Below are 23,743 nucleotides of genomic sequence, written 5' to 3'. Positions count from 1 at the left end.
GAATAATAACGTCCAGCAGGACAGACACACAACGGTGCTATACGTTGAATTTACGTGTTGATATAGTGCACTCGGTCCTTGGTGGAGGCGCCTAGTACTTTATGTTGATTTTCTATAAATTTGTGTTGATGGAGACGTTTTTTGTATAGTAAGGGGATTCGAAATAGGAAAGAAATTTGTAATGAACGACATGCAAAAATAGCAGCAATTGCAATGTTTTTTCTCAATAAAGACTGTTCGATTTCGATTTCGTGCCCTAATTTAAACTTTTCACCTCGCATCGGATGGACCTTGCTACTTTTATTTCAATTTCTAGCTTATTTTCCTGTGAAATTCTCTTGCCATGAGAGCGTTCGATGTTTGTGCCCGCCACGTTACCTTTCTGTCGTATGCAAACAAGCAACTTCCGAACTGAATTTCTAATTAATCACCTTCTCACACAAGCTCACGTGCACCCGGGCAAAAAGGGAAGGACTCGCGCTTGTGCTATGGTACAGCGCATAAGTTGAATTGCTTTAGTCTGTATGAATTGTTATGTTTCGTGTTGATTTTTTCACTTCCCCTTGAAAATCGGTGAGTTGCGGGTGATGGTTGTGGGATCGGAGCAGGATGAGGCTAAGGGTTGTGTCGGTAACTGGAAACGTATGGAGTTTGAAGGGGCCGGTTTCCTCTTCCGCCGGGTCGTGATTTATGATAACTCACGTATTGCTACGTGGACCCGAGGCTCGATATCAACAGGACTTCCCAACCGTCCGTACGCTTGTTGCTTGTTCATACCTGAAATGATTTTTATTTCACGACGGTTTTCGGATTGCGCAACGTATTCGGTTTTCGGTCGCTAAATTTGGAACCGTGTTTCACGCCATACGGGGCAAGGGTATTAGAAGTAGGCACAAATGAGGCCAACGAAACGCCTTACGCTGCAGCAATGTTCGTTGCTCTTGAGCAAGATGGTGTATGGTGGGTTTTGATTTAATCATCCCGTTTTTAAGGTTCTGTTTTTCAATAAAGAGCCGGGATTTCTTTATTGCTTGATGAATGATTGTTGTCAGTTGGACGGTTAAACCGTTAACGATGCAATGTGCCTCTTGGGTTTATTTTTAAACCATTCAATGATAAAGAAAATGAAAAACAAACATTAAACCTCATCAAAACACACAAGTCACGTACGAATTGGAATCTGTTGAGTGTTAATGATTATGGGAATGGGAATTCCGGTGAACAGCTCATCCATCGAAAGTTGAAATCACGGCAACAAAATTTAATCAACTGAAACGTTCGTCTAATAAAATGTTATTGCACCGATTCGCAAAATAAATTTCACAATGATAGCAAGGTGTAAAAAATTATTTTTAGTAAATAATTTAAATAAGCATGCATAAAATTGAGTGCGAAAGGGCCGAAATGAAACTAACCGAAACAAATGCCCTTCACGGATAGCTTAACATCGTGTTCACATTAAATCACCAATTACAAAATTTGTTAATCCCCTAAAAATTCAACCCCTCACGAGCTATCCTCGGTCCCTTTGGAAAGTTTGCTCAACCATTTATTTAATCCACCGGTGTGCCGGTAGAAGAACGCTACTGAGTGTGTAATTAAAAATCATTTTTCTAACACAATTAATTAAACATAATTTTACAACGATTTATGACATCAGGTGGACGATGGCCCACCACGGGCGTAAACAACGGACACTTTTTGGTCATCCTAACCTGAAGAGAAACAGCTACCAAAAAAAGGCTAACGTACCAGATTCACCTCGAAGGTTTGGTGAAGTAATAGGTGGCAAGATGAATGGAAAAGAAGAGGATTTTCTCCACAACTACCAGCCAAACGTATGGTTCTGTACCGAAACGGACACTCAGTTTATCGTTAGCTTTCGAGCGAGAACTATCTGCCCTTAACCGGCTCCACTCGTCAAGTCCACCCCGTCCAACCCAATGCCGTCTGAGGTTGTATGGTTTTTCACTATCATTTTTCTCCGTTCATGCATATCCGTGGGACGTTGGGTGCTCGCTCCATTCGAGCCCTCTTGCTGGGCAGCTAGATTGCAAAAAGGTCTCGTGTACTCGTTATCACATTACCCACTGATATCCCGAGCGCTCATTATGCTCGGGTAGAGCCGGACCGCAACAACGTGGCCTGGGCGCGGGCTGGGTCCGGGCTTCCGACAAAATGTTTCCTTAATCTCCGTTGATACTATCGAACGTAATTGTTAATGAACACGTTTCTCATATCCTCGGTACGATTTGCGCCAAGCCTTCCAGCCCGTGGAGACGCTATTTTGGTTGGACTATTATTTTTACAAATTGTTTCCAATCCCGCTTACCTTCGGGGAAGACCTTTGCTCGATTGTGGATTCTACCGTTCGAGGGGAACAGTGCGCGAGAATCAGCGTAACGGTTGGTCGGGAAATTGTTTCTTTCTTCCGTCGATTACGATTTTTCAATCCCATCGACCGGAAACAGAAAAGGTTCAAATGACAATTGCTCGCTCGCCGAATCCACGACTGTTGTCCCGGTCTGTTGTCGATTTGAAAACGGAAACATTGTCTCCACTGGATGAATGAAGATATGGGTGGATGGTTTTTTGTTTCCACGGCGGCTGCGTTTCACTGTTGCAATTTAAATCAACCCACGTCCTTTTTAGTTTATTTCGGAAGTAATGGAAATAGAGAACAGCTAGGGAGCTTCAAATGAACCTTTCTAGCTAAAGCGTGCGAGGGAAAGAGAGAGAGAGAGAGAGAGAGAGAGAACGCGCTATAAAGACTTGCTGGATATGTTTTTCGGTGGTTTTTTCGTAATGACTCGAAAGCAAAGACTATTCACTGAGCTTTTTTCCAATTAAGCTGATTGTAGCTGTAATGCGGTGATGTCCGTTTTTGCTCAGGTTTTTGTTGATCAGTAGCCATGTTGACGCAACTGTCACTCGCCCAATGTTGCTTTACATTGTTTCTCGTTTATGGTCATTCTGCTTGAGAGGAGCACAACACAATCGGTGACCTCATTTCATTCTATTTTGCCACTGCTTTGTTGCAGCTACATTTTGCTTAATTTCTTGCCTCTTCATTTATGCTTGTTTTTACTTCAACAGTTTAATTGTTTTGAATTTCATTGAAATTTCATTTATTGTGGTGTTTCGATTTTCACTTTTTGCCTTTTTTCTTAACACAATGAACCCAGTTCTAACACACATGCAGACAGCGTTTCACACAACAAAACTTTTGCTTTACTAGCTGTACCTGCGCTGTGGTACCAGCGTACGCCTTTAATGGATATGGTTCATTTTTCATCCATATAATTATGCTTGATAGGAGCGTGCGTGCGGTACGTGTGTTGCCCTGCCGGTGACAACCGCTGCGAAGCACGATGGCTACTTACGGCACTGTACGCGCACCGTGAGCATGAATCATAATTATTTTATGGCCAACCCTTTTGCAGCTGTTACGAAAAATAGGCCACCAAGCATTGGCTGGCTCCTTTTTGACCTGGCGGAGCCTCGGTAATGGTACGGAGAGCAGTGGGAGCATTAAAAGGATTCCTTTTTCTGCACACACACACACATACCTCAAGCAACCTCAAACAAAGCTATTTTTCATCAACCGGACCGGAGCCGAAGGTCGTATGGCGAAGGAAGGCTCATTATGCTACCATAACTACTATGCCATCCGTGTCCAGGCTCGTGCTCACGCCATAAAAGTTGAGAAGCAAAAGAGGTAAATTTAGGAAGTGTTTCCCGATCTGCACGAAGCTGCTTGGCGGAAGAAACCTGAGGTGAGAAGAGGGACCTCACTAAAAGGGGAGCAAGTTAAACCTCAAAAAATGACAGAACCATAGAGTGAGCGGGAGAGAAACAGATGTATAACGATTCAACCTCATCCTAGTGCTCATTATATTTAATCCTTCTTTTTTCCTCCTCATTTGTTCCCGGGCCTAGCACGCGTTTCGAGTTTTCTTTCGAGAAACCTCCATCCCCGAGCCATTACGGGGAGAGCACACGGAACGGCTTGAATTGGGCAGAAGCGTGCCCAAAGCGACCTGGTGCGTGACCGCATGTTTGCTCTCCCGGTTCACGGCACGGCACGACCCTTTCACGACGCTGACCTTTGGAGCATGATATTAATTTTCACCTGCCGTGGTGGTGTGTAGCGTCACGGACCCCGGTGGTATTTTCTTGGCGTAGTGTGAGTAGAGACACAGGCCCCCTCCTCAGAAAATAATTTGGTTAATTATGTGAAGCTTTGATTTTTAGCCGTCGGGGTAGCGCGCACACGTATGTCTTACGTGTTGGTGGTGGAGGTTTTTTTCCGAACGTGATGAACGTGTTGACGTTCCGGGAAAATGGCTCGCTAAGTAAGGTGATGGTTAATTTTTGTTGCCTAAGGATAATCAATATTGTGCGCAATGATCAAAATGGGTTGAGTCGAAGAGCAGCGAAGGGAAGGAAATTATAATTCGTTTAGAGTATGTTCCAATCATTGAAAGCTCCATGAATTTAGTAGTCTAGAACTTAAAGCTCTGTTCTTTTAAAATCCAGATAGAGCTTACTCGATTTAACTTGGTAAATATAAAAATGTGTTTGAACATAAATTTAATGCGTAGACCATCAGCTGGTATACAACTGATTTATCGATTTACATACACGTTTCTGTTCAGTTTTAACCGTTTTTCACAACCGTTTTGTTTTTTGCCTGTCTTCAACCGATATTCCACCTTCCACATCAGATTTTCACAGTTACCGGACGATGATGCTATTGATCCTTTTGACACTCCTGAAGCTCAAGTTTTTATAGAAGAATTAAGTAATTTTTCCCAAGTTTAAGAGCAAGAAATAGTCTTATTCATTGTATTTCCATCATTAATAACATCTAAGTACATGCATGGATGCTAGACAATGTGCGCACTGATCATAAAATACTGTCTGTCCAGATTCGAAACGAAATTAGGAAAAAATGTTCTGAAGATTGCATACTTTAAGGCTGCAACACAGCATTTTTCCTGTTTTATTAGTTTGCCGTATCTTATCTATTCTTTTTTGATAATATACGGTTTATGTATAATTTAAACATGTTACCCAGGATTCATGCAACCTTCCTTACGGTATAGAGGCTCTCCTTGAAGCGTGTACATATCGTCTACCGTAACATACTCTGCCTGATAAAACCAAGGAAAATACACAGGTCGATGGTCCTTTTCTAAAGCATTTAATGTGGGCCACACAATGTGGGTATTTGGATGCAGGTTTTTGATTCGTATTTTTAGAACCTGTTTGCCCACGTTTGTGGCTTGTGAGTGTTTTTACATTCATCCTAAAACATGTTCAGGTGTATTCCACTTATTCAAGATTTAATTTAACATTGACCCATAATTTAAAATATTCTTTATGATTCGAACAATTCTATTCTGCTGTTTGTCTGCAGTTATATTTGGTTGGTAAGAACAAACCATTATTTTGAACCCCTTCGTGTACACTAAAGTACCCATTTTTTAAGTCGTTCGTGTACAGTATTTCAAGGTTCCCTAGCCGTGTCCAATAAGCAACGGCAGCAGCGCTGGCAGCAACAGCAGTAATGATTAAATTAATATGCATTATTTAACAGAGCTACTAACCGCCCACCGGTCGTGTGAAGGTTGGCCACAAGTAAACGTTCTCGAAATACCCAACAGACGTAATTAACAATTAGAAACGCGAGTCAGCAAAAACCAAACAGACGAGCACTAAAAAAAAACACAGACACAAACTCAACCACTCGTCGGGAGCGTTTTCCGAAAATATTTGCTTGCGAAGGTTTTGCAAGCAACCGGGCAAGCAAGTAAATAGCTTAACGTGTCACGGTCACTCACGTTCACGGGTTTGTGGCTAGAGGAAAAAAGGCTAAGGGGCACAACACCAAACGAAGTTGTATGATTCGCTGTGAAATTGAACCAGACAGCAAATGCCGACCGGATCGCGCACCATATGGCCGTGCCGCTCTGTTGCGGGTCGTAGCAAATAACGTGCCGGAGGTAAAATATGTTGACCACTGTGAGTATAGAAACTGAAAATACCCTTTCTGGTTAAACAGCAGGGGAAAAAAAGAAACGACGAATGAAAGGTCCGTTAAAGCTATGAGTTTCGAAACAGTTGGTATGGAAAGTTGGCACAAAACTAACAATTTATGATACTCCGGTGGGTGTAATGGAACCCGTGGCGCCTATGGAAAACTCATCCACTTGTGGCCGTTTGGGAATTGAAGGGGAGACGGTTGGTGGGTGGTTAAAATGTGTACCAAAAACAGGGTGTCTCGTTGCTGAACCTAGGGAACCGGGTATAGCGGGTGTGTGTGTGATGTGTGTGCTGCGAGAGGAAGCAACATTCCCAACTGTTGATATACAGAACTGCTAAAAGCGTTTTTGACCACTGTTGGCACCGGGTTCGGTAGTTTATGTGTCGATGTCTGCTGCAATAGACTTAAACCGTTTGTTTCTCCTTCACAGTCCAGTGCAGTGTAGTTCACAGGTCATTTGATTCGAAAACAGAGTTGTTTATGGCTGCAGTCGTAAGAGGATAAGCAAATATGGGTAATGTTCTGCGATTTACGCCGTAGTTTAAAACAAGGATTATGTTGGGCTGTTAGTTATTTTTGTGTAAGAACTAATTTTACACATAGCTCTATTTTTTTAAATTCATTTGAATAATTTACATGAAAATTATCAAGTTTTTTTCAATTTAAATTGAGAGGTGATTGAGATCTCAGAGATCCAAAGTCTCAAAATAAAACGATGAAGGACTCAGCTTTTATACCGCACAGGTAAGAGTTTGTTGCAAGAATCAGAACTTTCCAGAAGAACTTCTATTGAACCATTTGTCACGTCGTCTTTGGCTGTTCATTGCAGCCTTATTGTTTTAACTGGGTTTTAAGTGGAAAATAAGGTTCCTTAGAATAAGTTTACCTAAGGGGTTTATTAAGGGGAAACAGTGACCGTTGTTGGAAACAGTCTCCAAGTTTGCTCGACTTTAGCGATACAAAGTGGTGGGAGGGGTTAGAACGGCTGAGCCGGGGTTCAAATCTTATCAAGGCCGTTACCCATAGTGAGGACTTACTATCCACCTGTGCGGTATCAATAAGTCTAGTAAGCCAGAAATGCCAGATATCATGACCTAAGAGGCCGTTAGACCAATAGAGAAGAAGAAGAAAAAGAAGAAGAAGATAAACGAGACTAAATTCGACGCATGCGAGATATTAATGTTATGTAAAGCTAAACCTCTCAAACAGCCCCGAAGGGCTGACTACTCTTCTACGGGTAAAATCAAGTCACTGATAGCCAAATGATCTTTCTGAGGTTGAAGTGCCAAGGAAGAAGAAGAAGTTTATAGGCTTAGAAAAAACTCCAAAATGTTTTTTTTTAATTTCTGTTTTTGATGTTCCGTAAAAACATTATTTCAGCTTCATAAACTGAAAAAAACGTTACCTTACATTACCCAGTGAAACATATTTTTCTGTACTTAAGCCATCAACTGTATGAAAAAAGATTTAAATTTTCGCCAGATTTCAGCCATACAAGCTCTACGATTTCTGCATTTGATATTGCCAAGACAAGAGAGAAAAAAAGGATAACTGCCGGCTCCTTACTTACAGGTAGCTTTACAGAATCGTGATCTGTAAGATCATCAGAGCGATGTTTGTGCTTCCTTTCCCACTACTTCCCCTCCTTCATTCCTCATTTGCTTATTTCCTCCGCCATATTGGAACAGCATCAACGCTCACATCACACCCTTCTTTGGCTGGACCCAAACACACACACACAGAATCGTCCGTGTCCACGAGAGCGTGTGTCTGTGGGATGGGTTTCAGTTTGCACTCACGGCACAGTTACAGAATATAGATGAGATTTTAATAATAAATCGTTTCTTTGCGTCGTCCTGCCTAATGCTCTTTCGGTGCAGCAAACGCTGGTTGAGGAGTGAGAGATTTAAGCGTCTGGTAGCGAAAAAAACATCACCTACTACTGGCAGGTCCGAATATTTGCCAGATTCAAAAGCGTTTCCTACCGCCCCGGGAAAGCCAGCAAAACAACAAAAAACGGGCAGCAAACTTTGCTGGCGGCTACACACGAACGATGGTGTGCGTTATCAGCGATCGTGTGTGTGTGTGTGTGTAGTCACATGGGCGAGGGTCAAATATGTTCCGGAATGGTAAATAAGACGCCCATCTCCAAAAGCCAACAGCTAAAGTGAGCGATTCTCTACCGTGTGCTGTGTGTATGAGCTTTTTTGTTTCCTTCGGGTTCGTGTTTCACCTTTCGGACATTTTCCTCGAGCTGCGGTGAAGCAAGGCTGGCGAGGAAATGGATACGTGGAGAACGCGTGGAGCGATGAAATTCGTGCCGATGAAGTCCCTCACAAGTGTCGGCATTCGGGCAGACAGCCTTACGTGCCCTCCCACAAGAAAATGTAAGGTCCGGATAAGAGAAACGCATCCAAGCATCCTCTAATGCTGAGTCCCACTCACACACACGTTCCTGTCTCGCAAAACTAAACCTGCATACCTCGGAATCTTCCCACCAGTGGAAGATGAAGAACGAGCGCGGGCACCTTCTTGAGCTCGCTAGCTTTTTTTTGCACAAAAAGGGGAAGGCAAAACAAATTGAAATCCATCTCGCCCACCCAGCCACCCAGAACGCCCGAGAAAACGGAAGGCGCGCCATTCTGTGCCTGAAACGGCTACAGAAATAATCAAAACCAGTGCAAGTAGCGGATGCTACTGTTGATGCAGCGAAAATGAGAATGTTGTTTTGTTCGGCTGACTCCGTTGTACTCCCTGCAGCTGCTTCATCGAAAGACTATCGAGGAAATGTTTTTCGCACCGAGCAGGGAAATCCTACCGTTGACGGTGTGATGTAAACAGTTGATATAGTAGCGCAGGAATGATGTCCGTTGCCGTTTGTTTTTCTCCACCGTGAGATTCTAACTTCAGACTGTTGGGTGTGTGCAAAGCGAGACGGAGGCTGGTGGCCGATGCAAAGGAAAGAGGAATAATATTTCGAAGTAGAAAGCGAACTGCCAGCGCACTGTCGGAGCTATAGAACGTGGATGTTTTAAGGATGGGCTGCTTGTTTTTTGTTGAAGCTGAAGCTTCATTCCATTGCAATTCTTGACTGCAGTGGGTATTGCACTCTCTGTGCTGTTCCGAGACAAACGCATTGTGAAAACTTGGAAACAAAGCAAAAAATACTGGCAGAATTGTTTAGCAGCTTCAAAAATGATAAAAAGTAATGTTTCGTAATCTGTGCTGGAACAGAAATGGCAGTGGCAGAGAATAAAAGTATTCCTGGTTCGTTTTTGCACCGTTTTGCTATCAATCGGACTGTCACTGTTGTTTGGACCTGTTTTCGACATTGCTTTCTCTCTCTCTCTCTCTCTCTCTCTCTCTCTCTCTCTCCGGTCGAAAAAAGGCTTTACGTTGTAATCAAAACACGAATTACTTTCGAATTCTACATTAAATCGTCTGTTTTGTTTGCGCTGGGTTGTTTTGGACACTTGTTTTTGGTGCCAACTGTTTGTTCTGGAATGTGACTGGGAGTGTGCTTAAAGCGTGTATCTCGCTGTTGGTTTAAGTAAGAGTTGCTGGTAAAGAAAATTGTAAAACTATTTCAGATGAGTAAGATTTTTACACAAAATATAAATTATTCTTAGAATTTTGATTTTAAAACCCCAATTTCGGTTTATAGTGAACATTACACTAACTGTGATGAACTATAATTTATAATATAGTATTTTTTAGTATATTTTTATTTAATAGCACTTAGCCGTAGTCAATACATGATCCCGATCTAATAATGTTATACCAACACATCATAATGGTGATTCGGACATAAATGTGATTTTAATTTAACTAATTGGCCAATTTCTTCTTGAAAAGGGTTTTGGCATATCTTATTTGGATCCTTTGGAAAGTGATCCGCGTTGATAGCGGTACTGGTCCTGACAAATAATGGACGTTGCTTTCGATGACGCTTCGAACAAATGAACTTTATTATGCATAGTGACTAAACGGCTATAATAAGTAATATTTGCCTATCACAGGCATGAAGTTTGTACATGCTATAAGATCTCGAGTGATTTTACAAAACTGTTAAAAGAAAACTTGTTCGGTTTTAGGGCGGAAGCATTGGTTAAAATTTACGAACTTACTTGTTCTTGCTTAATTTGTTTTAACTGATCAGAATTTTTCTAGTTCGTAGATTGTGTAGTAGAATTACTATTTATTACGCCTGAAGGTATTTCTTACATACCTTAATTATGAATCACGCCTGAAAGTATGCAAGAAACTGTTTTGAAAATTTCCAAATAACAAACTATCTTCACCACTAATTTCTCACTAAATTCTAAAAGAACTAGAAAAAAATTAATTGCATACTTTCAGGATCTTCGTACAAAAAAAAACTCATGAAAGTTACTTCAGAAAAATGAATTTGGTCGCGGTTTTAAATTCAATAAAAAATGCAAGCTAATACCGTTCTACAAGCTCTGTCTTATCCTGCTAAGTAACTTTTCCATCTTACAATTGCATCCAGCAGTAGCTAAAAAGGTAGCTGCAGTAGAAACCCTCGTTCTCGTGCTCACAGTCTTCTGCAGCAAGTGAACAGGCTTGCGTTAGGTTCCGTGTGACGGGCGTACTGATACGATTATAATCAATTGATTCAACCTTACTTAACGTTCCTGTGCGCATCCAACAAAGGATAGCCAACCTCGTTGTCCGAACGATAAGAGAGTCGATGAAGCGTACCATCTGCCGGAGACACACAGCCACACACACACACACAAAAGCCAAGAAGGGCCAAGGCGACCGATGCGGGTATTACCACCAACCCATTCAACATTATGCTGCCGAGTCAGAGCTGCTTATTTCCTGCCTTTAGCACTACGACCCACCACTCCTTCTTCACCCAACACAAACGCCACTCACACACACACACACACACCGCCTTTCTTTCCGCACGCTGACCACTTGCGGTACTTAACTTAATGATGGCTTCAATTTCCGTATCTGATCGTAACTGCTTCCGGGTGCGATTGGGAAAGAACCTTTGGCCGTTGTGAAGGTGGCCTCCTCGCTCATCATCATTGGCAATCGTTATTTAACCGGGGCAGTACCACGCCCGAAATCCTTCCCAGCACCCATCACCGTGGAGTACGTGCAACACTGCACCACCGTTCGGTTCGGTTGGTGACGTCATACGCAGCTGCGCTAAAAAGAGAAATTGCGGAAGGAAGCGATTCGATGAGCTTGCTCAAGAGGACCACGATACACCTTAGCGAAGTGGTTTTTTGCAAGCAAAAATGGAGCTAGAGACGGAGGTGCCCGTTGTTGGGCACAGCTCTGTATCGGCCGATAAGGAGTTAAACGTATGCTTACTGCAAGCTCACTCACTCGATGGTTCCAGCTAGGTTGGTCATTTTCTTCCGGCCAACGGAAATGCCAGCAAAGGTGTGAGTGAGTGTGTGTGTGTTTACATAAATCAACCTCGTCGCGGTGCATATTGTGTGAAAACCACAAGATCGTCCCTTAACGTTCCTTCCTTACAGAACAGTAGCTTGATTGTACGAATCATTTCCTGCCTCGTGAACCGTATTAGCCATGTCCAGGAAGAAAAGAACGCAAACAAAAGTGACCAACAAGAGCGGGATTTGGTATGGGGTTTTTCTTAAAGGAAAACATTCCCACGAAATTATACTAAGCTCCCATTTCGTCGTCCGGAGCTAATGCGCGTGAAACGTGATAAACCGTGTGACACATTTACCTACCCGTGTCCCCTGTGTTCGAGCTCCATTAGCACCTCCGACCTTCGCTCTCTTGCTGCCCCTTTCTTGCCATAGAGAAAGTCCCCCAATTATCTCGTTCGTTCGCTCACATTTCCTTAAAGGTCCTGTTGTGGAAGCGGAAGCACCACCGGGACGTGATTTGTTTATACAAAAAGAGTTGTGAGTGTGTGTGTGTGTGTGTGTGTGTGTGTGTGTGTGTGTGTGTGTGTGGTAGACAGGGTGTGTCGGTAGGTCGGTGGAGGCGCCTGGTGGTTGCGCTTGTTTCTGGAACGGAAACGTGATGTTTCCATCATCATACCGAAGCCCTTTACAGTACAATGGGTCTAGCGTTTCTCGGTGATTGTGTGTGTGTGTGTGTGTGGGAAGAAGAAAAGAATTGGATGTAATTCCTTCTAATCTGGTAAACATATTATCTCCCGGATAGACTCTCCGGGCGTATTGGCGATTGCTGACACGCATATTGATGAATCGAAAATTCAGCAGTTTTGGGCGGGGTGATGCTTTACTCATCCACCTCAGTGCTTAGGAGTTTCAAATTGCTGCAGCAGGATGTGCGTCAGAGGTGGTAGAATTAATCAAAAAGCTTTCTGGCTAGCGGTGTTCGTTATGGGTTTTTTTTTCTTGCTGTCTCACTTTCACACTCGGTAAGGCGAATTTTACACGTGAGGAAATGATTGATGGTAAGATTAAACGATTGTAGCCGATTTAGGTAACCGTCAGTACCAGCTGTGTCTCAATTATGGGATGTTAAAAGAAATTAAGACTAGTGAAAGGCTTTAAAATGTTTCACTTTGAAGTGACGGTGCTTTTACGTTCATTTTTAAGAAATTCTTTAAATGATGATCTCGCTAAAATAGGTTGGAATCTTTCTAACCAAAAAATTATTATTGCTTTAGGGTAATCAGTAATGGATTATCCTTCGATAAGGATTTAAAAACCGCTTGAAAGACTAATCTTTTGATAAGCATTGCATAGATTCAGAAGCTCAGCTGTAAATAATACTGCCTAAAATTCATTTCTTATAGAAATTTCAGTACGTTTAGGTTAATCCTCAAAACACAAGTAAAGAAAATATTATTATTTAAAAAAAGTATGAAAAATTTATTCCTTTTAAATATTTATCACTTTAAAATATTACAAGGATTCCAAGGAAGCGATGGTACTATTAAAGACCTTGAAGGCATCCATAAAAAGCTACCTTTCCAAGAAATTCCAAAGAAGATAAGCTGCTAAAACATGCTTTAGTTTGGCACTCCCATCAAAACTCCTAATCGATTTGCCTTAATCGGCTAGGGAAGGGGTTACGGTTGCATACTATCAGGCGTATACAAAAATTCCTTCCCCGTTGTGTGTGTTCCATGTGCTTGGGGTTAAAGACAACTTCATTTTCCCACAGGGTCCTCCTTTGTGTCTGTAGTTTAAAATTGAGAAAATGCCTCCCCCACCCTCCTTCCAGATTCCTTTAATCCTCCTATTCGTTGTCCCTAAAACGGAATTCCTAGACAAAGCTGTGAGGGATACGCGCCGGACACGGAACAAAGATATCTCTCCAACCCTCCCGGGGGCAGATCATGCTATCTATTCAACGCTCCCTGCCACGGTATAGGTGATGAAAACTTGTTTAGCTTCTCATTTTGCTCGGGAAAGAAAAGTTTTGCAAATTGATGGAGACATTTCCGACTGATATTTGACGTGTCCGCCCTTCCGAGACGAAGGTTTCGCTGTCGTAAAAATAGGGATGGAAATTTTTCCGACTTCAGGAATCATAAACAATTTCATTTCGTTAAATGCGTTATCCTTTTCGCTTGTTTTTTTGGTAGCTCGTGCTCGTTTGCGGTTTGAGCGACCACCCATATTTCGGGCAGTCAATTTTGTTCAGAAAGTTTGCTGCCTGTGATGGCTTCCGTAATTTTGTTAGTAAACGAGAAATGAAAACGAGGCCTCTTTTCTTTTTTGGCCAATTCCACTGCTTTTACATTAAACTTTATTTACCAAGTGTTGCTGGAGTGCGTATTTCGCTTGACGTTTGAAATGGCCTGTGACTGTTTCTGGTTGCGACAGCCCGATAAAGTGATTCTTTTCCTCTGCAATAGCTGGCACAGGCAAACCCTCTTCAATGACAAACATAGGTAGAATTGTATAAAATCCTACTCACCGGATGTGGGTGTGTATGGGTGCTGTTGGTATGTAAAAATGTAAATCCCGTAAAAAATAGCACGTAATTTTTCGCTGTCACCCCGCCGGATAGACAGATAGGGTACCATTTACATGAAGAAATATAAAGTCATCACGTGAATCTGTCTGTTGGCTGTGCCGGGCCGAACAAAGATGGGCCAAGGGCTGGGCTGCGTATGTGTGTTTCCGATTGTTTGATATTCAAGGATGCAAAACAATCTCTTTCTCCATGTTCGAATGCTGCAAGGCTTTTTTTCCTTTGTTTGAATGTTTCGTCTTTTCACAGTGGTAGCAACGTTTTCTTATTGTAATGCGAGCGCTACGTGTTAATGGTTGGAATGTCAAGGTGAAATACATGATTACCTTTCTACTTTACTTTATCAACGGTGCTGCCGAGTTGTTTTGGATTATAGAACTTTGTTCTTCGACACAGAGTGAATCATGTTTATTTCTTTAAAAATGGTTTTCGTTAATTTAATTTTTCTTTAAATTTTTTGCACATCGTAACAGTTTTACATTTAATACGTAAAACCAATACATTTCGTAACAGACCAATACATTTAATACGAATAAAACTTCTTTTTAAACCAGAATTTTCTGTATTTTTTAAAGTAAAGATTTAATCCGCTTTTCGTAATCAGCTCGATCAATAGCTGAAAATCTAGCCCCAAATAGGCCTACGCTTTGTACAACCTCTTCACGAGTAAAGCAAGCGATAGTTCGGTCGGTTACTCTTCCTTCTCTAGCTTCCACCAACACATTATCACATCCCGTATTCCGTGGTTTTACTTAGTTGATGAAAACCCGGAGCCGTTTTGCGAAGAGAAGTTTTTCCGCACCAAAAGTGTCGTCTGGAACCAGGATCGCACTACAGGCACCCTTGAGCATCGTCAACCATTGTACCGTGCAATTTGTGAACAAAAGTTTGCAGCATTCGTTGTAGCGTGCCTTGTAGTGCCAAACACTCACCCATCCAGCGTGGAGTTGTTCTATTCTAAAAGAATTTGCCCGTCCCTGCGTCCCCGTACAAAGGGATACGGAAACGGTGAAAATATGGGAACGCTTTTGGGGATGCTAAAACAATGAACATTATAAGCAACCAGCTGTGAGTGGTTTATGCGAGGAGTACGGTTTTCTTATCGTTGGTACGGCTTTACTTTTCGGCGGCTCGTTGCCGTTTCTGTGCTTTGAGAGAGCGAGTGAGCAGGACGTTAAACATCAACGGAACAAGTACCGGTAGACAATTTGCGAGAGCCTCCCTAAGAAAGATAGGCTAACTATTATCGCTGCTTGCCTTACTGACCTTCTATCTATCCATTGACCTTCCGGCAAAGGGCCGGACGACTATCGGCCGTAGATAAACTCACAGCAGAATTATTTAGCAGAGCATGTCTCTGTTGGCATTGGAAAGGCTAGCAAAACAGCCGGATGCTACAAACACACACTGGCTCACTATTTCTGAATCGATGTTGAACAATGCAAATAACTGCACGATGGCTAATAAGTTGAACTAGTTGCCGGCCTATGTATAATATTCATGCAATTGCACAATACTAATACGCCCGTTTCGACGATGGCATGTGTGAGTGTGTGTGTGTGCAAAAACAATGCCTCGAGGACATCTTTCTGTCGGGGGAAGTTTGTTGTCTCCGAAGCTGTGTTGATTTATTTGTGTTATACCTTGTGTGGCCGGTAAACGGTCACTTTGTGTGCTGCTGTGTTGCGGTTGCTGTGTCCTGTAGAAGATCTGCAAAATCCAGAGGGCAAATACTTTAATAATATTTTACCAGACAACACTGGCGATAAGTGCCGATTCGATCGAAACAACAATGTGGTTTTGATTTGTGGCCAACTAACCTTAAATTGGTTGAGTGGGAAATAGAGATGAATATGTTTGGACAATCATGAAGACAGAGCTATTTGGACTTTTAATTCAATAAATCAACTCTTTTGATATTCAGAAACAATTTTTAGAATAATTCCTTCATATACCTTTTGATTGAATCCGAAGGCTAAGAGCCTAAAAATAAAATAAGACTAGGCCGTTCTTATGGAATAAAAATGGCCTAGTTTTGATGCTTTGAGTTGTCGCATTTAATTTAGTTATAAATTAATGAAAATCAGAACTGCAACTGTTAAAAGATTATGAAAACGAATTTAAATTTAAGATAAATATTAAAATCATTGTTATACTTCTAATTGCATAACTTTAGGCGCTACACTAGGATGGCTTGAGTTTTAGTATTTATTATGCTTTCTTCGCATTCCATAATTATTAATCATTATACGGAATTGCTAGGTTTATTAACATAAATTAACAAAAAATCGTTTGAAACTTTATTCCAACATTTGTTAATAAAGTTTTTCTCAATAAAGGGGACTAATCAAGCAGAAACTAGACAAAACAGAATCGAATGATTGAACGTTTTATTTTCATCATACTTACCTCACAAAGGAAACAAAACAAAACATAAACAAAACAACTGAAAAATATGATTGATGATAGACGAAAATAAAACTAAGCCCCGCGAAAACAAAAACCTAAGTTCTCCTTCGTTGAGGAATCTATTTTTGTCCTTTTTGCTCTTAAAAAAATGCTATCACTCTGCTGTACTGGATTTTGTTGGTTTAATTTAACTTTTCTAAAGTATCCACCAATCCACCCAATCGTCGCCACATTTCGCGTGCCCCGCTGTGCTTATATCGTTAACGCTATTTCACTTCCAAAGTTCGGCCCTAATCTTGTCACTTTACTTTGACAACATTTACTTCCTTTTTTTGTGTTCTATGTGCATGTTTTGTTGCTCGAAACCTCAACCGGGAGTGGATTTGGCTCTCGAGTCTGTGCGCAAATGTGTGTTTACGCATATTTACCTTCCCCGGGGTGCGTTGTCGTATGCAAAAAGGGCCAACGAAGCCGGCCGCAACTCGCAGCATAATGTTTGATGAGACGCAAAGTTTCATCAAACTTGGGAGACAGCCCTTGAAGGACTTCCCTCTTTTCTGGCCGAAGTACGTCACTAAGAGACCAACGGCAAAATGATACATCGAACCGTAATTTGTCCTGCTAAAGTCTCCGATTGCTGGTGTCTGTTCCGATCTGTGGGTGTCTGTCTGGGTCTATGGATGTGGGCAAGATGATGACACCAGAGTGAGCATAATTTTTCACCCTAAGCTTTCCGTGAGCAATCTTGATATCGGGCCGGGCCGGCACACCTTTCCACGGCCCGATCCACGCAGGTGACGGTGGATGAAGTTGATGTGCACCGTCTTGTGACCCTGCGTCTGTCTGAAGATGGTGGTTTAAGATGGTTGCGCCGGATGACGTGAACCTCTTCGGCGCTCGGTCGGTTGAAGGTTGAAGCAAGCAATTTATGAACCCAAGCATACCGTTCACCCGCTGGTCTCCATGCGCCTCCTGGGACCGTTTCTAAACCGTTGCTGACGTAGAACACAAGAACACGAGATGCCTTTTGCGGAAAGCTGTCGGAAAAGCGTCCGGAATCAGCGTCCGAAATGCTAGCTGACAAATTGAGTACCCATGGTGTTCGATGATTTATAGATAGCGAGGCCGTAGCAGGACTGTAGTCGAACCCGAACAAAGGTCGTCGTGTTTCGCAATCCCGTTGAGAGTGTGCACGGATCGTTATAAATCTCAATGTTTGCTGCCGTAGTTCGCGTGGGCCCCAACCAGCAAAGCCATCCGGCCTGACGTGTGACAGCATGTCCTTGCGTTCCGTTAATGAGCGTGTGTGGGTCTCCCTGGCGAATGGGACGCGCGGAGCGGAGTTCTCGTTCGTACATCATTAAATAGGATCGGTCGCACGCGGCTGTATAGCGTGGCATTGTGATTGAGATTTTCGGTCCGGAGGCGAAACGAAAATTGAACTTTAAAGATGATTATAATTTGATGGAGTTGAGTGTGTTTGTTTCTGTGATTAAAATTCAAATGTTCTATGGAAAGCAATCACATTTCGGTATTCAGAATAGCTTGAAGATAGAAACCGCATCTTTAGCGAAGCATATTCTCGATGCTTTTAAGCCAAAAACTTTCCTGAAACAACTTCATTTTCATGTACATAATTCTAATGAAGTGTGAATCACACCAAGAACAACCCACGGCAGCGAGAGCTTAACCCTGATTGAGTTAAGCCTTCGTATGAATAGCAGCCTGCTAGCCTAACGATAACCTCTTCCAAGTGAATAGGTTCATCATGACGAGCTTTTCATATGATACGCTTCAGCGCAAAGTTTCATCTTTTTTCCCCTTTCCGACTGGCGTTAGGGTGTCAACGTTTGTAAGATTTCGACAAACTTTTAGCAATCGCGGCACACTGACCTTTCCGTTACGGTGTCACTCGTGCATGCGATGGGACTTGCGTTCCATCCCAGACCAAACCAAAACCCAATTTAAGGAGCTTTGATCCAACCAAGCTCAGCTTCAACTTTGACCTTCAGTGCGTGAAACGCAGCGTGTGGTCATTTACTAATGCGAGTTTCGGTTGGGGCGCCTGATGATGGGAACAACCGTACAGAAACTTTGCTAATGAGACTAACAGCGTGGCGCTCGCTGAGCATGGGAAACGATTGGTACGATTTAATTAAATTAGGTTTTTTTCGGGTGGGCAGGAGTTGGCATAAATTCATAAAGTGATGAGAGTTTTCCGGGGTGGCATTAAGTTGTTGATGACACAGGCATAAGTTTTAAAGCAAGAGGATTAAAGCATTAAAATTTGATGGGGTTTGTGTTAGAACTAAAATACACATTTGTGCTTTACGCGCCTGAATGTATGCAATAGAAAGAGAAAATGTGGTATATTGTCTAAACTCGGTAACTAAATTTGAGGGTGATAAAAAGTGTGGGTGTGTTCTTTTGTGGTACAGATGGTGCTGTAAACCGTTCGAACCATTTTTACAAAGTCTAAAACCAGCGCAAGGAATGAAGCATACCATATGCAGCTTTTAAGCGAAATTGGCATCACACAAAAACTGCTCATGATTGCATCACAGAAGCATCCTTTCGGTATGGTTGTTGTTCGCAGCTTTTCCCATGCCCCGTCGAACGCCATCGACGTATCGTGCCACTGTTTTTATCACTCCGCATAGTTGTCAGAAAATAGCAGCCAAAATGACATCACCACACAAAAAACTGGTTCCATCAATCTATCCGTTCGCACCAGAACGTCCAGCAGCATCAACGTGAAAACCTACTCCGTCAGTTTTTCACCGCCTACATTTGCATCCCGACCGACAAGGAAGCGCATCTATATTTGCTTATGGTTTTCATATCGTTCCAGTGTTGCCGCAACAAGGCTGCCAACAGAGCAAAGAAAGACTGAGTGGTACACACACACAGACACCCATTGAACGTGGTGGTGGGAAAAACGAACGGAACACAACCCGAATCCTGCTGGGGTTTTTGCGATGCAAGGATGTCCCTGTATCGGTTCTTTGTCGCCGTCCAATCTCCGATTGCAATCATGCCGGATGTGTTTGCGAGAGAAGAAAAAGCAAAAGGAAAAAAAATGGCGAGTGAGCTCCTGCATTTAAGGCCACTTCCTGCATCATCTAGCTCTGGACTCGCGTGTATACGCGTGTGCGAGTTGAGCTGGTTTTGATAGATTGATTGTGTGCATTATCTGCAACCGATGCAAGGGCACAACCGGGGAAAACCTAGCTTGCTCGGGGGGAGGGTTGCTTTTGACTAACCTCCACACGACAAGCCGGTTTTGGTCAGCGTTATACGGGAAAGGGTTCGCTTGTTGCTGGATAGTTGGTGACATTGGACGATGTTAGTTGGTCAGCAGGATGGTTTTTTGTTTTCTTCGTTTTAGGTTTGTTTCGGTTGGTCTCATCACACTTGCGGAACGTATTTATTCAATTCTCAAACGAATGAAATTCACGATTCCATTAACGCTTGTTCGGGGTTTGGCATTCGGTATCTGAAAAAAAAAATCTAGCACTGAATAGATCTGACAAAACTAGAAGAAAACAAAAAACACACAAGAGTAAAGCATTTTGCACCTGGTGAAGCGGGAATAAAAACGGAGAGGGAAAAAACATAAATTTTCCGTGTCACCCACAGACATGCAGAGCGCGAGACTCGGTCGATAGCAGAATATTTGTACGCATTCTAAAACATGATGATGGAGGAAATGTTGTTGGTGTACGAAGTGAGCAAAAAGTAGGAAACCGTTGATAGACTGTGGAATGATGGATGAGACTATTAGATTGTATCTCGTACGTTTGGCGACTCGCGCAAGAGAGAGGTCTTCCGTTGACGTGTTTACTGCGGATGATGCGATATGAAGAAAAAAGCGAGCGTTCCGGTATTATTTTCCATTACCGAACGCGCTGGATGCTGGTTATGTAAACTAGCTACTGAATCTAAGCAAAAAAATAATAGCCGGTTTGATAGGTTATGTAAAGTACGTGGAATATTGTTCATTCAATTATAACTAGTATTGCAGTGTAAGGTTCTATGAATTTGCCATTTTATTTAAAAAAATCCCAAACTGGTTATTTTCTCTAGAGTAGGATAGTAAAAAAAAGGTCGATTTTTGTCATTCCCACAGAAAAGGAAGATTTTTTCCGAGCACTAGCAGCTACATTTATCTGGAAAAATGTAATGATTTATTTAGGCACGAAAATGGTGATGCTTCTCATGCTTTTCCGATCCCCGGGAGGCATCAGACATGTACGGCAATTAGGTTCGTGGAAACGAAACACTTAAACTTTCCTTGTTCGGACCATGTTCACCAAAGCTCCCCGGGGGCAGTGCCTCATCAATGAGAATGTACGTGCCGTGAAAGCAATCTTCAAGTGTCGGTTAGTTTGTAATTGCTTTTCGCTGGTACTGTTTTATTGGTGTGTTTTTTTTTATTAAAGCTTTAATAAGAATTTTAGTAGGAAAGTAGTTTAAATGAATCTGTCCGGCTACTAAGGTTAAAGACTCTGCTTGTACAAATTTACGTGTGCCAATTATTTTACGGTTAAAAACTTTCGTTTAAAGTATTTACCCAGTTTCAGCTACACACCTTGACTCCTGAAAGTATGCAATCGGTTTGCTAGCACAATTTTGTGATGCGTTTTAACGATTACTTTTTAATTATTTTGTGTTATGGCATTTTGTGTTTGATAAGTCAGGCTACCTACCATGGCAAACATAAAAAATATAATAGTAAATAACAACAGCTCTCTGTTAAGATTTAAAGGATTCGGTCTTCTGAACGCTGTTGAGAGTGACCCATAAAACCATTTTTTGGCTTCGATACATCAAGAGGGAAAATTTAACACTTCTTTACATGATTTTCTTAACATAACAATATTTTAAAGATTATTTTTGTTTTATGTCAGCATTTGATTCAACTTCTTGAGTAGGCAATTCAGTTTCTTACTAAAAATGAGCTCAAACTGATGACATGAAAATTGTATCGTTAAATGCTTCTTGAATGTTCAGCAATCACGTAAGCTTGACCGAGGGCATTTGTAATACAAGTTGAGTTTAATATAAATCACCCTAATGGTCCTAATGTTCATACTTAAAACATTAGTTCATCTTTACACATCAACTCTTTTGTTGGTTTTAAGATTGAGCTTTAGGACGCTCTTAACTTCGCTTTATCATTATAAATAAGAACAATTGCAATGTTGAGACATATTTTGTTACCTTTCAAAACGATAAGCTAGTGACTGTATTTGAGTTGAATTCGTTATGGATCTTTTAAAGTACAATGTTCAAGCTTTAAGATTTAAAGAATCCTTTAAAACATACATTGCATAGCTTTAGGCGTTTCCCACTTCAAATACAACTCATTATAATTTCGTTGAAAGCAAACCCCATTTTATTGACCCTTCTTTCTTATAATTATCCAAACATCAGAAAATGTCTGCTTTTCTCAAACGGGGTTTTGCATTTCCCCAAACGAAAATATAATCAAATGCAGAAGAAACAGCACTCAAACAGGAGAATGCAATTCCATTCCATCCCCGCAAAACAGTAGCAAATGACAACAAGTGTATTTGGTTGGAGTGCGGAAAAACAGGAAAAGAGCAAACACCGTTGCACCGCAAACTGCAACAGGAGACAGCCAAAAACCGAGCCAGCTGGCTGGCCATTTGCAGTACGACGGAATGCCGTGATAGGTTTAATGAGCGAGCACAATTTGTTGTATCGTGCAAAGCATAAATTTGAATATGCAACAGTGTTGCGTTCGGTTTTCTCTTAATGGTGTTCCTTTGAATATCTGCGCGATCGTGGGTTGCAATGGTATACTAAGAGAGAGGGAGAACGAGAGGGACCGTGAGCGGCATGGGCATGGGAGTTGGTGCGAGGAACCAATTTTTCAACCCGAGAGGACATAGATAAGCACACTATTCCTTGGGAGAAACACTGGAAAGCGTCACGGCGTCGTGTGCATTGCAAAGCCCTGGGCAACACGGCAAAGGCGACTCGTTGGCGAGTCCTTGACGGTCGCCTTTTTATTTTCTTTCGATTCAAGCGAAAGGGAACAAACGAAAAGAAAAGCGTCACCAAGAGAAAGGAAACAGTACCGTGCCAAGGAGGCGACATTATGGTGTGGACCCGCTATTGTGTGACCTTTGTGAGAGGACAATATTTTCCGCGAGATAATGCAATTTGTCCCGGTTACGTGATGAATTTTTTCTAGCCTCGTTTTGTCACGCCGTGCTTGGAAAGCTTCCCGAGATAAGGAGTTTCTATTTATATGTTGTTTCTATTGGTAATGATATACTCTTTTTAATGGGGGACATTAGGTTTCATTTATGTTTGCTGGAAGGAAAAGTATCGAAAAAAAAAATTTAAAGTTTAGTGAATTATTCGAAGCTTTACTTTTATATAAACTGTAATTGATTTCAAATTTTCCTTCCTTACTTGTTGCTCTGAGGCGCTAAAACATGCTTCATCTCTCTGTCCTTGAGCTGATTTTGTTCGATTTTTTCTCGACTCGTCCTTCCCTCCGACGGATTTTCGATTTGTAGCACTCGAAATGATAAATTAAGCAATTAAATTAAATTATCGACATTAAACTTTTCTCCCTGGCCGACTTTGAATGAGTGATTTTCCTTCCCCGAACGGTGGTACGTCGTCATCCGGTGGCCATTAGCAACGCGTTTCACTTCTAATTTCGTTTCCATTCTACCGAAACGGTCACACAGTCCTCCCGGCAGCCGGCCGGCACACCCAATTTTCCGGCCGGAAACGAAGGACACAATGATGGCACCAAACCCATCCCAGGTCCCAGGTTTGCTCGATTCCTGCAAATGGGTATTCCGAAAATTTTCACACGAAACTCCAGTTTTTGGCAAACAGTATACTTGTTGAAATATACGGCCGACCGAAGACGTTCGAGGTTAAACAGAAAGCACGCACTTTACCGTGGCATGGCTCCTTCCTTCGTGAACTGTTTCTCATCAAAATTACGAATAAATGGTTTCAAAGTGCAAAGCAGACCGGCATGGGATGGGATCGCACCGCTGCGGATGAAATCGATTTTCCGAGAATGATTTACGCCATAATCACCTTCGAGTGGGGGTCGCCTTCGCTCCGTTGTGATGCGTTTTGTTGAAATCTAGTCCACGGTGCTGAAAGCTCTTCTCGCGCTGGCGTTGGTGTTGCGAATGAGACCCGTTCTTGATTTAAATCATGCACATGCTGACAAGGAAAAGCCCTAGGCAGTGATTTATATTATTGAGGGTTGGGGCATAAGTTGGTGAGAATTATTTTAAATATCTGCATCGT

The 23,743-nt window shown here is 42.0% G+C and overlaps 1 protein-coding gene across 5 annotated transcripts in view; it reads left to right on the top strand.

Annotated features, from left to right (window-relative positions):
- Window positions 1–23,743, top strand: part of LOC118511420 (sodium channel protein 60E) — a 147,838-nt gene that overhangs the window by 43,878 nt on the left and 80,217 nt on the right. The window lies entirely within an intron of this gene.

This window comes from Anopheles stephensi, chromosome 3 (assembly GCF_013141755.1).
Source record: "Anopheles stephensi strain Indian chromosome 3, UCI_ANSTEP_V1.0, whole genome shotgun sequence".
NCBI lineage: Eukaryota > Metazoa > Arthropoda > Insecta > Diptera > Culicidae > Anopheles > Anopheles stephensi.
Note: the sequence above shows the minus strand (reverse complement) of the source record. Positions and strands in the feature narration are given on the sequence as shown.